This window comes from Sciurus vulgaris, assembly GCF_902686455.1.
Source record: "Sciurus vulgaris genome assembly, chromosome: 17".
Lineage (NCBI taxonomy): Eukaryota > Metazoa > Chordata > Mammalia > Rodentia > Sciuridae > Sciurus > Sciurus vulgaris.
The window spans coordinates 46,021,685-46,039,131 of NC_136478.1; positions in this window are offsets into that span (position 1 = coordinate 46,021,685).

Consider the following 17,447-nt stretch of genomic DNA (forward strand, 5'->3'; position numbering starts at 1 on the left):
GTCCTCTTTGCACTTAGCAATGCCAAAACATTAAACCAAAGTTTTCTTTCCCAATACAACAATTTTATGAGGAAAAATTTTAACTTCTTATTGTTGATCAGATCCTAGCTTCATTTGGGGTCTGACATTTCATATTAGCTGGTTGTATCTTAAAGACTACCCCTATCCCTTCCTTTCCTGATTGCATTTTAAGCAGTAACCCTGTCCCTTCATTTAAGGGATGTTCGATTTCCCTAAATTATTGAAAAATATCATTTCATTAATGGGGCTTTGAAAGGCCTGAAAGAACATTAGATTAATCACATGCTGACCTGGTTTCTGTTTCACTCATCCTGTCCATGAAGGTTCTTCACACAGCTAACTGTTGTTGCTTAGGCTCCGACTGGTGGAACCTCTGTTGATGCTTGTCCTCAACGAGCTTAGACTTAAGCACGAGATACACATACATGAGCAGCTAGCTCTCACTGAGGGCAAGATGAAAGCACCCAACAGACATGACAATGAACCAAATGTGCTTTTCCTAGAAGTGTCTTTCTGACTCTAAATGAGTTTTTTTCCTTCTCATTAGGTGGCCCCACTTCCTGTGCCTTAGGAAGGAGGTTCTCTCCTAGACCAGCCATGCAAAATACTCAAATTTCTCCAAGGCAACACTGGGCTCAAGGTGGAGACATGCTCCCTATGGAGATTACCCACGTCCTAAGGTGGCTGAATGCTGCAAAAGACAATTTGTCTCTCTCTGAACACACTGTGAAAATCTCTGGTCCCTGAGATCTGCTTTTGCACAGTGCTTGTGGAAAGGTCTCCTTGAGACTGAAATCTACATGGAAGAAAGCAGAGCCAAGACATCAAACAACAGAGATATTTTTCAGGACATTTGACTCACCCCCATAGTGTGTGCAAGCAGTTTAAGTACTGAATTTTCAGGTACATGAGCTAATATTTTTACTTTAAAAAAATCCTCCATTTAATAATAACATAACCCCAGGTTACTATAACATGTTTTCTTTGAAAGTTTTTTGACCTTTTGATTCTGTTAAAATAACCCTTAGCTTAAAACATAAATACATGTACTGTTGTAAAAAAATTTTTCAGTATGCCCTTATTTGATAGTTTTATTAAATACTTTGCTTTATTTTACTTTGATTTTTATTTTGAGAAATCTGTTAAAAACTAAGAAAAAACACACATGAGTTAATAAATATTCATTTTCTTTACCCTAATTTGTTTGCTTTATTGAGTTCTCAATGACCTCTAACATCAACATGATCCCTGCATGGATTTGATTTGGAGTTTAACCTTTTTCCATGTCTCATCTATGAATTTGCTCCATTTGAATGGTAGAAAAATGGAGAATTACCTTTAGCTGGGAACACACCCAAGGTATCATGATAGAAGCTGAGTTTGTTCTGTGGTAGTGTTGTGCCCAGTGGCTTGAGACCCCACAAAGACCACCAGAGACCACGATCAATGCAGCAACAAAGAGTCATTTATTAGCAAGCTCGAGCCTGGTCCTCTGAGCACTTGGTAACCAGTGACGCTAAGAGGACCTGAGCCTTTGTTCAACAGGCCTTTTATAATGAAAAGCAAACAGTTTTACAGTGTTCTTTTTAATTGGTTAACATTTGAACAGCTAAACATTAGTCCTCCTCTGGTTGGGTCCCGCCAATCTATTTGATTCTCATTGGGTCCCACCAGAACTGACCGGTCCTAGAGGAAGAAGGGAGGAGGGAAGGGGTGAACTATGCAGGAGATGAGTCAGAGTTAGGCCCCCCTGTCCTTGATAGATAAGGTTTCTAGGCAGCTGCACATTTCTCAGACAAATATTTCTTAACAACCTCGATAAGCACGGGGGCCCAGCAGTCCTGTTTGCGCTGTATTGGCTTTTGAGGGTGCAGTCGCAACTGCCTGCATCCTGGTAATTAAGACAGTTAGCTGAACAGATATCACCCTGTTCTCAACAGTAGGGCTTCCAAATCTGCAAAGGAATGAGGACTTCCAGAGGAGCAAAGAGCAAAAACAGAGACAAATATGACAGTATCTGCTGTGTCCCTACAACACATTGGGACAGAAATAGAACACACAGGGATCATGGAGAAGAAGCTGAGGCTGGAAGATGTTTGGGAGGGACTGTTGGAAGAGCTTGAAGGTTTGCCAGGTGGCCTCAAGAAGTATTATGCAAGGAAATTTCAATCATCAAAGAGTTTGTAAGAAAAAGGTCAAGATTTCTCACTTAGTTTTTAGATAATCCTGTTAACAGCCTAAAGAAATAATTAATTAGGAAAGATGGGGATAGAAAGTAATGTAGGATCTTCTTGTAGGCCTGGTGAGTAGTGTTCACAATGTAAATACAGTAAGAGCTTCAGAGAAGGGATAAAGCTCTGACACCACTTTGGAAATCAAGATAGGTTCCTCATTCCACTTGTTTGAAGATTAACACCTGAGTAATTGTGAGGCAAGCTGTTGTAGTCACCCTTTTCGCTGCTGTGATTAAAAGTTCCTACAAGAACAATTTTAGAGGAGAAAAAGTTTATTTAGGGGCTCCTGGATTCTGAGTTCCCAGGCCATAGCTGCTTCCATGTCCCAGGGCTGCAGGTGATGCAGATCATCATGGCACAAGAGTTTGGCAGAGGGAAGCAGCTCACATGATCACCAGGAAGTCGAGAGACACTCCGGTTTGCCAGATACCAAATATATACCCAAGGCACACCCCCAATGACCCCCCTCCTCCATCAGACCCTGCCCACTCTCAGTTAGCTCTCAGGCAAGAATTCACTGCTTGGGTTAATGCTCTTATCACTACATCACGTCTGCTGTGAATCTTCTTTTATTGTCTCACACATGCTTTTTGGGGATATCTATATCCAAACCATAACACAAGCATGGAAAACAACTTTTATTTATTATTATTTTTTTTAATGAAAGAGAACAGAGGTGGCAGACATATCCAGAGGGAAGTTTGAGCCCACAGCTGGGTGCCCATGCAGGTGGTGTGTCTTACTTTTTCTGGGTCCCAGGTTTCCTCTCCCTCCCCACCTTCTCTTTCTTCCCTGTGTACAGACTATTTTCAGGAAGGAGCAGTCCAGGGGGTGATCACATGTGTTGGAAAGTGCAGCCCTGGGAGCTGTGAGCACCTGGTTTTGTGGGAAGTACAACAAATTGACCGATTTCTTGTTAATTTATAACCCACTCTTGTCTTTCCCACCTGATCATTTGCTCTCTTTTTTTCATCCCTGTCTCATTCCCCCCTCTGAGTAAGGGAGCCCTTACTGCTGAAAGGTGAAATGGGCAAGGACTGCTCTGCTTGCTTCAGGCTGAGATGGGGTGACATGTGACAAGCACTTTGGTTTCCCTTTTAGAAATGTTGTGGGTGTGTTGATGGGTCTGAGGGATGAGTCTAGTTTGGAGTAAGCAGATTGTAAAGTCACCTGGGAGGAGGGTTCTGTATGAGAGAAAGAAGAAAACATGAGTTCTGGAATGAGGTTAATACAACAATAAATGTCCCCGCATCTGAACATGTCAGTGAACATAACAATGATGATGATGATGATGATGATGATGATGATGATGATGGCAGTGGTGGTGATGATGGTAGAGACCAGCATATTTTTCACCATGAGATGCCAGATGACCAAGAGCTAAGAAGTTGTTACCATGACAAGTTCTGTGAGGACCTTGCCTCTAATGGGAATGTAAATCTTTAAGGATATTAGTTACATTGCCAGAGTTGTCAGGAATGTAACCACAGCATTTAGTTTTTATAATGTCGCAGATGCTCCCATAAGTTGTAGTTAAGATATCTAATGCCACCTGAATTTTGTAAAATATCTTTTTATTGGCATAACCTCTATGTTTAATAGAGATCCCTTATTTCTGGCACTTAGGGTGGGTAATCATATTAGCAAAGACAGATCAAGCCTGCCTATCTAGGATGTTAGGAAGATTTAGAGGTCTCAAGTTCCCTACTGTCATGTATATCTAAGAGGAACAAACAGATTTGAAAATTAAGTTTAGAAAAGGCTTATGTGAGAATTAGTGGAATGCAAATGGCAGCCTCTACCAGAGGCAGTTTCCAATTTAATTCACCAAGGGATCTGAGTTTACTCTTCTGTCAACCCCAGGTTCTCTTTCTATCTAGAAGCGTAGTAGGTGTATTGCACAATGGGTCTGAGTACCTGCTTTAGAAAAACAACTAGAAGAACACAGGTGAAACGTACCAGTAGCAAGATTGCAAATGCAGAATCAACCTGAATTCACAATCCTCTCTTTGGGAGACACACCTTGATAAACACTGATCTTTGCATAACTCCCTTTGACCTTCAGGCCACCATCTCATATTTTAAACCGATGTGCAATTTGGAAACTGCTTGGTGAAGGGAAAATAAATTGGAAGTTGTACCGTGGTTCCAAGGCTAATTACAAACATGAATTTCGATGTGACCCTAAGGAATTCTGCTTTCTTGCAGCAACAGTTTCCTGTTTGTCCTAAGGGGATCAGAAGCGACAGCTAAACCGGGTTTTGAAGTCCCTTGAGCTGTTCAGAAGGTGAAAGGAATTGGATCTTTACAACTCCCCTATCCTCATAAGACAGCGTTCCTTCGGAACTTTCATACAGAAACTAGACAAGAGTCGGAGATGGCTTAAGGCTTCATTTACCTAATGAAGACACTGTCATTACATTTTAATTTACACGTAAATAAAAATGGCAAAGTTTTCTCTATTTATTTACTTATTTTTGGCGGTGCTGGGGATTGAACCCAGGGTCTTGTACTTGCGAGGCAAGTACTTCTCTAGGTGTTTTCAATCATGCTGGCTATATTAAGCATTATTATGACGATGACGACCTATTATACTTTTACTTTAGATAGGTTGGAGGCTGACAGAAACTAAGGCGGATTCCTTCCATCATCCCTTCCGACCCCACGACCCGCCTTCTCGCCCCTCCTCCGGTGGTATCTCCCAGACGGGCTCCTGCTCTACCTCCTCTCTCAACTTCCACCCTACTTCCTGAGGTGGTTTCTCCCATGGAAGGTTGTACCACTCTGACTGCAAGTGTAATGCCAATTTTTTGTCTCATTGTTGCTGGGGTTTTTGCCCAGGGGCGGACTCCCCTCTTTGCCTCTCCATTTTCTCCCTGAGTAGTTTCTTCACAGAACAGATTGTACCTTCCTGTTTTCTCCCCTCATTTCCCTGTGGTTTCTCCCACGACCCCTTGCGCTAAGTGGTTTTTCCTCGCTGGATTCGCTGCCCGCTGTATCCTTCGGGCAACTAGCTTTTTACTGGGTAACTGTAAAGTTCCAGACCCCAAGTCCAGTACCTCCCTCCTCCTGGAAGCCTATCCAGATAAGGCGACAGTTCTGCGTTTTAGGTGACAATCCCAGTCTCACATCATGGAACTTGGCTGGGGGCCGACTCCTACACTACGGAATAGAGAAGCTTCTAAGATGGCGGCCCACATAGTGAAGTACCATTGGGCGCAGCCATGTTTGCAGCCCGACCGCACCTCTTCTGGAAACCGCACTGTGTCTACAAAGAAGTGTCTGCGCCATGTTGACTGTTGGCTTAATGTGGCAGCGAAGGTAATTGGGAGCATGCGCAGTACCAACAGTCCCCAGGGGAGATTTTACAAGTCAAACGGAAGTGGAAGTGGTGCATGAAGGCTTTTTCGCTGCTGCTATTAGGAATATTTCCGTATTTTAATGGCAAGAAGTCTCAGATGATTTTGGTTGGTCGCGATTAGGGATTCTGTGTAGTTAGTAATGTGAGCGGTGCGGTGGTAGTGACGATTCTGGGTTCATCAATGGGGGCGGGGCATCCGTTTATGTTTGTCAGTGACAGCGGGACCTCCTGTCAGTGATGGGGCCCTTTGAGATGCGTGATTGGGATTTGGGAGTCAGTGATGGGAGTCTGTGATCAGTGATGGAGTCTGCAGTGTTAGCTGTGGGGGTCACTGAGTCCTTTGGTCAGCTTGCTTTCTAACCTGAGTTGAAAGTTCAGCTCACTGGTTTTCACTCTTCTTTAAAACAGTCTGACAACCTTTGGTGTGTAACATTTCTATTTTGTTTAAATCTGGTTTTCTGTAACTAGTTATTTTTTCCTTTGACCTATGCGTTATTCAGAAGAGCGTTTTCTGTTTCAAATTATGTCTCCAGGCAGTGCTTGGGTTGAAAAAACGTCATATGGTCTATGTCATGGTCAGTTTTTATAAATGCCACATGTTACATAAAACAATGTATGTTTTCAAATTGAATTGTTTCATACAAATTAAGCATATATTTTACATATGTATCTCATATCTCCTTACAAATTTTGTATGCTGAATTTCAGAAGGTAACTACTTACACCAGAAAGGTGGTTTGTCTTCTTGTCCTTCCTTTTGTTAGTTTCTGCTTTGTTATATATTTGAAACTATATTATTATAAAAACTTGTGTATTTTAATAATTAGTTTATGAGTAAATAAAATGCATTATAGCAATTTAAGCTTCCACCAACAATTTATAAAATAATTATTTTCCCAAATGCTTTCCAGCACTGGATATTATTGCTTTTGAAAAGCTTTTACAATTCTGAAGGGAAATTATATTTAATTGTTTTAATGCATATTTTCTGTTTGTTTCCCTTTCTGTGAATTTTTATATTTTTTGTCCAGGCTTTATTTAGTGATCGCTAGGTTTTTTTAACATTAGAAGTAACCTATTATCACATAGTGAAAAAAATTGGTATCTTCCTTGCAATTTTTATGGTGTATTTAACATAATTAGTAAATATGTAATCGGAAATATCTGGGTCTATAGCTTCTGGTTTCCTCATGTGTAAGTTACATTGAGCTCATGACAATGTTATACAATACATACTACTAAAATATATTTTAATATTCTTTGGGGTTTAAAAATACATATATTTAGAAGTTTAGTCTTGTTGGAATTTGTCTACTGAATAGTGTGTGATGGAGTTCTAGTTTGTTTTGTTCTAGGTGAATGGACTCTTATATTAGGAGCATTGATACAGTGTTTTGTGCACATTCAATTGAATACCACTTTTGTCACATATACAGATCAATATTGTGTGGTATATTTGTTGTTTTACTTGTTCTGATTAACATTTGCATATTGCTTTAATATTTGATAGTACATGGTAGTTTGTTAACATTTATTGCATGATCTTTGTGTGCCAGAGAACTGTTGAGTACTTTACAAGCATCAGGATAGGCATTTTCATCCTAATTTTTGAAATTAATACTCGAGTAACTGCATATTCTCTTAGCTGAAAGGTGGCAGAGCTGCAGTTCAAATCTGCAGGAATGTTACTCCAAATCTCATGTTTTTCCCTATATTTTACCATCAGTAATGCCTGTCACATTTTGTTAGATTTTATATCCTTCACAGCACTGCTTCCTGGATATGGTCCCTGAAAAAACAGTTTTAGTGTAATCTGAGAACTAGTTAGAAATGCAAATTATTGGGCCTTACCTTAAACCTACTAAATCAGAAACTGCAAGAGTGAGACTGAAAATTTTTAACTGTTTTAACAAGCCCTCCAGATGATTTGAATGTGTACTCAAGTTTGAGAACCACTGCTGTGTGGTTTCTAGCTCAGGAAGTGTTTAGGTGATGAATGTTGAATAACTGACTATGTGGACTTGATCTTTCTAGGTTTTGTGGTACCTCTGGGGAGGCCCTGGACCAGATCTTCCTTCAGACTCCAGGTGACCTTTTCCCAACAGCTCTGCTTGAGTTCACAAAGGAGCAGTAAGTCTCAGGCTCTTGAGAGAACGAGAGTTGCGACCCAGTGTGACCATGCCAACTAATTGGATCTCACCTCGGAAACTCACAACTCTGGCCCCAGAGAATCATGACAGCTCATGTGAGGTAAGAAGGAGGCATCCTGAGGGTGGGATCATCCCAGGAGTGGATATCTCTGTCTGTAACCAGAGCATCAGAGCAGAGGCAGATAGGCTGCAAGAATCAGCCAGACTCTTCAGTTTGCTGTTCTTGAAACAATTCATCTGTCAGTCATGAGCAAACATAGGTGATGTCTCCATTTCTAGAGGCCAACTGTGTGCCAGTGGAAAGGTGGGCTATCAAGGGAGGTTGTTGTTTATTTTGTCATCACACTGTATTGATTGATCCTTCACCTGTGGATAAATTTCCTGGTTAGAAATCACTTCTGTATGGGATTTTGAAGGCATTTCTCCATTTGTTCCCAAACTGCCTCTCCCAGCACAAATATTTTCTCTATTCTGTTTTTGAAATTTCTGTTTTTCAGATATTGGTTCTCTGTTTGTTCCCTCCACTGTTTTCTATTTGTTTGTTGCTTGTCTTTCTGGAAAACTTTATCAACTTTGTCCCCCAGCCCTTCTGTTGAGCTTTTTGTTAGTGGTATCAACATGTAATTCAAAGCTTTAATTTTCAAAAACTTTAGTTTTTGAAATATTCATTTTTATTAGTACACAGTTCTTATTTCAGGATTGTAATATTTCTTTTTCTTCCGATGATATCCTGATAGTTTACTAGGAACAATTTAATTTCTTTGACTAGGCAGTATATACACTTAGTTAAAATATTAGCAGAATATTAAAAGCAACACTGAAAAGCTTTGTGGTGAGCTGAGCATGGTGACACATGCCTGTAATCCCAGTGGCTTGGAGGCTGAAGAAGGAGAATCACAAGTTCAAAGACAGCCTTAGAAAGGTAGTGAGGCCCTAAACAACTTAGTGAGATCCTTTCTCAAAATAAAAATAAAAAGGATTTGGATTATTGCTCAATGATAAAGTATCCCTAGTTCAACAATAACAACAACAAAAGTATTGTAGGCCTGGAGCTCTGAGTGGTAGAGTGACTGCCTGGCATGTGTGAGGCACTGGGTTCGAACCTTAGCACCACATAAAAAATAAAATAAAGTCATTGTGTCCATCTACAACTAAAAATATATATATATTAAAACAATTTGGGCTGGGGTTGTGGCTTAGTGGCAGAGTGCTTGTAGAGCACATGCAAGGCACTGGGTTTGATTCTCAGCACCACATATAAATAAATAAACAAACAAATAAATAAATGTCCATTGCCAACTTAAAAAAAATATATATATATGAAAAAAATTTTAAAAAAAGTATTGTGGGACTAGGACTGTAGCTCAGTGGCAGATTGCTTGCCTGGCACATGTGAGGCACTGGGTTCAAACCTTAGCAACACATAAACAAGTAAAATAAAGGCAGGCTGTCCATCTACAACTGCCACCAAAAAAAAAAAAAAAAAAAAAAAAAGAAAGAAAGAAAAAGTAAAAGAAATATTCAGGGGAACGACGGGACTGTGGTTCACCCATCACTCTCTGTTCTATGCCCACATCTTCCAATATTGACCAATTTTATTTTCTTTGATTGCCTAGTTCTGTATATAAGTAAAAATACAACTACAATTTTTTTTCTTGTGATTTCACAGAAGGTGGTATGCTAGACACTCTTATGCATTTTTTTTAAACATTGCATATTATAAGCAGCATTGCAGTGGACATTCTTGTCATGTCTTCCTTTTCAAATGAATCAGGATTTGCTGTTGGGCAATTTTATGACTAGGTATAAAATTATAAAATTAATAATTTTTATCTAGAAATAAGATGAATGGAGTGAAGCTAAAGCTATGATAAAGAAGTAGCAGTCACTTCATTAAACAGAATAAGGGTATGTTTATTGACCTTCATGGTTTAAACAATGTTCTGATTTTTGTCTGTGTTCAGACATGACTACACAGTGGTCTTGGTTTTGTCTTAAACCATTTATCAGAGGGTCTTGTTTGATGTTGATGTTCTGTGAGAGTGTTTTTGTGAAACACGGTGCTAGGCCACCTCCTAGCATCGGTGAAGCCTACCTGATAGTATTAGGCTAAATGCTAGCTGTCAGGAGCTGTTTGCTCCTCATTTAAAAATAAAGGAATAGGAAAAGTTTGACTCAGAAATAAGAACCAAAAGAAAGTAGGTCTCTAATTTTAGGAACAGGTCAAAAGGAATGTAAGACAAAAACTACCTAAAGGGCTAAAGAGGGATGGTTCATACTTACAAAAGAAACACAGTACAAAGAATTATAAAAGTTACCAACATTTATTTAACAATTTATTTTTGAGATATAATAATTAAAAATGAACAGAAATCTTTAAGTATGTTATTGGCCATTTTACCAACTACTCTCAAAATCTTATTGATCAAAGCAAAAAAATATGTAATGTTTTGTTGTAATATTGTTTGTTTCTGACCAAGAGCAATAAATTATATAAATTATATATAATTATTATTATATAAATTATGAATATTGAAAGTACTTAACAGTGTGAAGGTACTTAATGCTACTGAATTGTACACTTAAAACTGATTAAAATGATATATTTTGTAATGTGTATTTTAGTATAATCCTAAATAAATATTTCAATAAATTTCTTATTACTTTTTTTTATTTCAGTACTTGGGATTGAACCCAAAGGCACTTTCCCACTGAGCTACATTCCCCGCCATTTTTATTTTGAGACAAGGTCTAAGTTGCTAAGTCTAGCCTCCAACTTGGGGTCCTCCTGCTTCTTCCTCCAGAAGCAATTAGGTTTATAGGCATATACCACTGAACCTGGCAACAGTATTACATTTTAAAGTTAGTATGGTACAGCTAAGCTGTAGATGGGAGGGGAATATAGATTCAAATGCCTTTTTAAGGAATGTTGAAAGCTTGAAGAACAAAACAAGAGACCTAAGATAAAGAGTTTTGGTTTTGACTAAAGAAGGTAGAAGAACAACTCAATCAATATATAATAACAGTAGGGACTAAATAATGATAAGGAGTTACATAGAGAACAAGGATGATGAGTTGATGAAGATATTTCAGAGAAATTCAAACTGCTTCTGTGTGTGATGGTCAAGAAAAGAGAGTAAAGAGGACTGGGGATGTAACTCAGTAGAAGAGCTCTTGTCAAGTATACGTAAGGCCATGGGTTCAGTTCTCAGCACTGCAAAAAAGAAAGGAAAAGAGAAAAGGAAATGGGAGTAAAGAAACAGGTATAATAAAATAGAAATTATAGTTTCTCTTATACCTAAGATTAAAATAACCAGGAATGCATATTAATAAGATTATACAAAACTGTGAAAACCTGAACAAAAGGAATAACATTTTATAAAAAATAAATATCAAAATTGGTAAGAACAAATTATTGAGGCATCCTTGGAGAAATGAAAATAAAATGTTAATTCAACACTTCTAGCAGTCAAAAATGATAAAGTCATATGGTTTACAGTTGATAATTTATACCAAAACTTTGGGTACAAAATCATATATACAATTATTCCTAACTTTGTGTTTAGTTTTTATTTTGTTTACAGTGTTAACTTTGATGCCCGAACCAACAAGAACTGGAAATTACAAACATAGGTTTAAAAGTCAAATATATTAATTACCTGTGTTCAAAAGTAGATTAAAACAGTAGGCAGCATTTATCACAGGGAGGCAAACGTTATTGAAGCAAATACTATTTCTCATTGGCAGACCACTCCATAGTTAAAGAAACCAAAACAAAAATAGCAAAATATCTCAAAAAATTACATATTAGAAATTATGATGAAAAGCATATTCTAAGATCTTTTATCTTGTGCAATTTTTTTTTTTTTTTTTGAGACAAGGGTCTTGCTTTTTTGTTCAGGTTAGCCTCATACTCCTTGCAAGGATTCGAGGGATCTGCCTGCCTCTAGCGGCTGGGTAGCTGGAACTACAGACTGGCACTATCATTCCTAACTCATACAAACATATTTAAGAATGTAGACTAAAAGGATGCATTTTTAGAAACATTACATTTGCCACCAGCTCTTTAATTACTGTTTACTACAATTTCATTTTTAGGTGTTAAAATTTTTCATTTAAGAAAGTCTACTTTTGGTCTGAGATTGTGGCTCAGTGGTGGAACACTTGCCTAGCATGTGTGAGGCACTCGGTTTGATACTCAGTACCACATATAAGTAAGTAAAATAAAGGTACATTGACAACTAAAAAAAAATTTTAAAAAGAAAAAGAAAGAAAGTCTAGTTTTGGTGAGCACAGTGGCGCATGCCTGTAATCCTAGCTTCTTAGGAGACTGAGGTAGGCAGATGAGAAATTCGAGGCCAGCCTGGGCAATTTAGGAAGAGCAAGCTCAGTGTTTGCCTACTGTGTGTAGGTTTAATTCCCAGAGACAAAATAATAATAATAATAATAATAATTAATAATAATAATAGCAATAATAATAATAACTTTAGTAAAATTAGGATTGCAGCAATGGAGAGATTTATTTGCAGTTTTGAATATCATTCAGGTTTTTGTTTTGCAAACTTTATGTGTAGTATTTCTGAATGCTACATAGCCACTTGAAAGGAAATCTGTTTTCAGGATAGAGAATTTGATATCTATAAGATGTATAATTGGGAAGGTTTGATAGTATTACTAATTTTTTCTTTATCTCATCAGCACTGAAAGATGTTCAAAGTTTCTCATTATAAATGTTGATATTTTCTGAGCTGGGTGCAGTGGCACATGCCTGTAATCCCAGTGGCTCAGGAGGCTGAAGCAGGAGGATCAAAAGTTCAAAGCCAGTTTCAGCAAATTAGTGAGACCCTAAGCAACTCAGTGAGACCTTGTCTCTAAATAAAATACAAAATAGGGTTGGGGATGTGGCTAGGTGGTCAAGTGCTCCTGAATTTAATCCCTGGTAAACCTTCTCCCCACCAAAAAAAAAAAAAAAAAAAAAAAAAAATCTATTTTCCTATTTTTTACTGTTTTTTTTTTTTGGTAGGGGGGACAGGATTTCACCATGTTGCCCAGGCTGATCTGGAACTCCTGGGCTTCAGTGAATCCTTTCTCAGCCTCCCTAGTAGCTGGGAGTACAGGTGAGCCCAGCTATCTATCTTTAATTTTTGGAGCTATGAAATTTGGTGCAGTGATAATAATAGCATCTGCAATTGACTGGATTGTGTCCTTGTCATGTTTAATATTTTTCCCTTAGAATTCATCTCTTTCTAATATTAATGTGGCAATTTGCACTTCCTGTTATCATTTCCACGTTGGTCTTTGCTCATTCTTTTACTGTCACCCTTTAAGAATCCCTGTGCATTTCTTCTGTATAGTAGTAGAAAGATGCATTTTACATTAAGCTTCTGGATGGTTGTTTCTTTTACATGTCTTTGGCTGTATCTCTGTATTTTTGCTTTGTTTCCATGTCCCTTCTAGTAACTTAGAAAACTTGGATTTTCTTTTGTTTGCTTTGTCTTTGAATATCACCTTTATAATAATTTGTTGAACTAAATCTTCTCATTTAAAATTTTTTTTAGATGTTGATAGACCTTTTTTCATTCATTTATTTATATGTAATGCTGAGAATTGAGGCATATGCTAGGCAAGCACTCTAACACTGAGCTACAAGCCCAGCCCCCTAATCTATTGTTAAAGACAATATCTATTAAATGTGTACTATGAATAATGATAAATGTTGTATACTGCCACTTCAACAATTCTTTTATTTGCTGGAGTTTATTTTCCTCTGTTTTATGGGGGGGGGGGTTTCTTCCTATTTTCCTTTAAAAGCCCTGGTTTCTATTTTATATTGCTTACTTGGCTTTATCTGTTCTTTGCTACACTTTGTGCTTTCATAGGGTCTTTTTAGCCTTTTCAAGGAGACCTTCATTTCTGTGTTGCTTTCTCTTTTCTTTTCCTCACTTTTATTTTTGTCTTTCAGTCCTGGAGCTCTGCCACTGGGCAAATGCTCTACCACTCCCTGAACTGCACTCAAGCCAGGGCTCCCTACAACCCCAGTGCTGGAAATGGAACCCAGGGCCTCATGTATGCTCCACCCCCTTTTTTCTTTTCTTCTCAGTTCTGCCAATTTTCATTTTGATAAACTTACAAAAAATTTTTTCTTGACCTTTCTCATTATTTCTTCCTTGAATTCATTATCTCTAATCAAGTAGTTAATTGGTCTAGTGAATTCCTTGAATTTGAGGTGGATGTTTTTTCCTCCTGTCTGACTGTTTCTTCCAAGTGTACTCCTTGTAATCTCCTCTCTTTTCTTTCTTTCTTTTTTTTTTTTTTTTTGCTTTGTACATTAGTATATGTGTGAGGAGATTTCTTCCTGGACAAACTGTAAGAAGCTCATTTGGTGAGGTGTCAAAGCTATATTCCAGGCTAACATGATATCTTGATTCCCCATGAAATTCTTGATGACGTAGAGTTTGGAAGGTGGAGATTTAGTGTGTGTATTCAGTGTGTGTAGAATGTAAATATGCAAGTGTATGACAAAAAGAAAAGGTAATAGCATGTTTATTCTTTTCAGATACATAGGGAACATTTTCAAAGAAATTACAATGTTCTAGAGAGTCCCATAACCAGAATCAGCACATCACAAAGAAGCAAACTATAATCTCTGAACACAATTAAATGAAGACATCAAAAAGGACAGCTTTTTGTCGCTCGCAATGACGACTCTTACACGATCTTCCTCAAGCAGTTTTATTACCCCAGGTTCTTACAGAGTTCCCGTAGATCTTCTCCCTCCCCCTACCCCAGAAACCATTCCCTTATAGAGCCCATCAGCCAATCAGCAGCCTGTCCACGTGCACATCACATGGACTCAGCCAGTCCATTGGCAGTTGCCCCGTGGCATGCGGTGTTCCCGTGCATCTCATGCTCCCACTGTCAGACCCCCTGAAAGTTGTTTACCACCTAAGTGCTCCGAGGAACTTCCGCTCAGCGCCATCTTAGCTCTCAGACTTAATGGCCGATGGGCGGGGCCCGTCACAGTTCCCCCTTTTTGTTTTATTCAGACAGGAGAGGACAAAGGACTCAACCCCCGTAAGCTTGAAAAGGGCCTTCATTGCCCACCACCTTTTGCCAGGGAGGGGACAAGAGCCAGTGGCAACCCGTATGCAGTTGAGCATGCCCTCCTCGGGATGCACCCTCCCGGGGTCCCAAGTGCAGTCCTAGCTGGCATCCTGTCATTAGGATTTTCCCATTGCCGCAAGCCATATTTGAGGGGATTGTCCCAACTCTATGGCTGCAAATGCCTGAGCTATGAGCACTTGATCTGTAGCTCGCTGACGGAATATTTTTCTAAGACAGCAGAGACACAAGATACACAGCAAGACCAGACAAAGACCAAGGGCTCCCAGTCCAGCCCACTCTTTCAGATGACGAGCTGCTTGTTGGATCCAGGACATCAAGGTGCGGGCTACCACTGGGTCAACTCGGGTAGTATTGATTTTGATGATCTCCAACCGCAACTTTTCTGTCAAATCATCAAATTTTGATGACCAGTTTCCTGTAAGACATAGAGAAAGCTCACGGGAAAGATTAGCAGCAGTAGACATATTGTTATAGGGGATTCCAGTCAAACACAGAGCTGTGGAATGCCACTCACAGCCAAGCTGTGCCAGCTGCCACAGCACATCAATTTGATCTTGTAACAAATCAACTCTTTGGTTTAATATCATGATACCGCCATGCAGGTGTGCATTGATACTACTCTGTGTAGTCAATGCTTCAGCTGTCTTAGTAGACAATGTATTTAATGTCTCAGCAGTACTGATAGAGGTGGCCAAGGCGACTGCAGCAGTGGCAGCAGCAGCAATCGCAGCGACAATGGCTGCTGTAATCCCAAAATCTCGTTTAGGGCGGAAAAGAGTCAGGGGAGTCGGTCCATCCACAGGGAGAGGAAGATGTTCAGGAATTCTAAGTACAACAGCAATATGGAAACTGGTAGCATTCCAGCACAGAGAATAGAAACAAGTAGTATTGGAACAAGACAGGGTATCATTTTGTAACGTACTATTAGACACAAGAAACAAAAAAGGTGAAACAAGACACACCGGAGTGGGACCAAACGTAACATTTTGTCCTGAGCGATTGAAAAAAGCATGACTTTCAAACACTTCAGAAATATTCCACACTATACTAGTATGGCCCAGGGCGTGCTTGTAAGGGTAATGGCCTGTCTGCATTCTTTAGTGCATTGTTCATAGACCAGTTGCTTAATAAGCGGCATGGCCGTGTCAGGATCCCCAAAAATTCTACCCGCAGCCTCCACTAGACGGGCCACGAAGTCTGAAAAGGGTTCAGTCAATCCCTGAGTAATTTTAGTAAGATTACCAGATATCTCTCCTTTGTTAGGGAGGGCCTTCCAGGCCTGGGTAGCGAGTCTGTTAATTTGTTCATACACCTGTTGCGGATATCCAAGCTGTTGGTTGGCAAATCTTCCCTGGCCCGTTAACATGTCAATATCCCAGGCTGGATTCCCTGCTGCTCGATTACGTGCAGCTTGTTCAGTGGCATATTCTATATAGTAAGCTTTCCAATCCAAGTATTGACCAGGATTTAAAGTGGCCCTAACTAAATTTTGCCAATCTCCTGGGGTCATGGCAAAACGATGTAAACTTTCTATTATCGCTACAGTGAAAGCAGCTGATGACCCATATGTGCGGACTGATTCCGCAAGATGTTTAACCGTTTTAAAATCCAAAGGTTCATGGTATCGATTCCCCCCTCCTTGCGGTTGGAAAACTGGAAAAGCCTGACTTGCTAAGAAAGTCCCCGCTTCCCTCCACATTTGACAACTAAAGGAGGCACCTTCTCCTGCACTGGGCGCGGAAGGGTTATACGGAGGAGGTGAAACTTCCTCTTTGTTTAACTCTAGGTCTTTCATTTGCTTGCAGATGGCCTCTAGTTCCTCTTCAGAATCATTTTCTCCCTCTGACTCTGAATCCTCTTCACTGGCCACTTTAGAGGAAGTTGAACGTTCCTCTTTTACACTGTCTAAAGCTGCCTGACCCTCCTGCACAATTTTTCTAAAGTGCCTTTCTTCCAAACAGGCACGAATCAGCCGACAGAGCGGTCGAATCCCTCCTGAGACAGTACCTTGTTCTTCGGCGCGTTCTACGTCCTTTCCCAGTTTATCCCAACTTGCTAAGGAGAGATTCCCCGATACTGCAAACCATGGTGCCACCCTATCTATCTGTTCAAGAAAATCTTGTATTGTCTTATCCCTGAGCTTTAGACCTCTACCTTTTAATAAAGCTTTTAATGCTTTATGCAATGGGTGGGATGGACTATTCCCCATCTTGACAAATCAGGACCAGCCCAATTTCTCTAGCTTATATATACTGAAAAGGTATCCTCCTTAATGGAGCCCCCTGTTCTTCTCCAAGAAGATTGGGGAAAGTTATCCTCCATAAACGGAGCCTCCTCCTCCCTTTTTGGAGTCAAAGGAGTACTTACCAGCTGGCTGCCTTGGACTGCCGAGGTTCTGATCAGAGCTTCCCCGTATGGGCCACCACTTGTCGCTCGCAATGACGACTCTTACACGATCTTCCTCAAGCAGTTTTATTACCCCAGGTTCTTACAGAGTTCCCGTAGATCTTCTCCCTCCCCCTACCCCAGAAACCATTCCCTTATAGAGCCCATCAG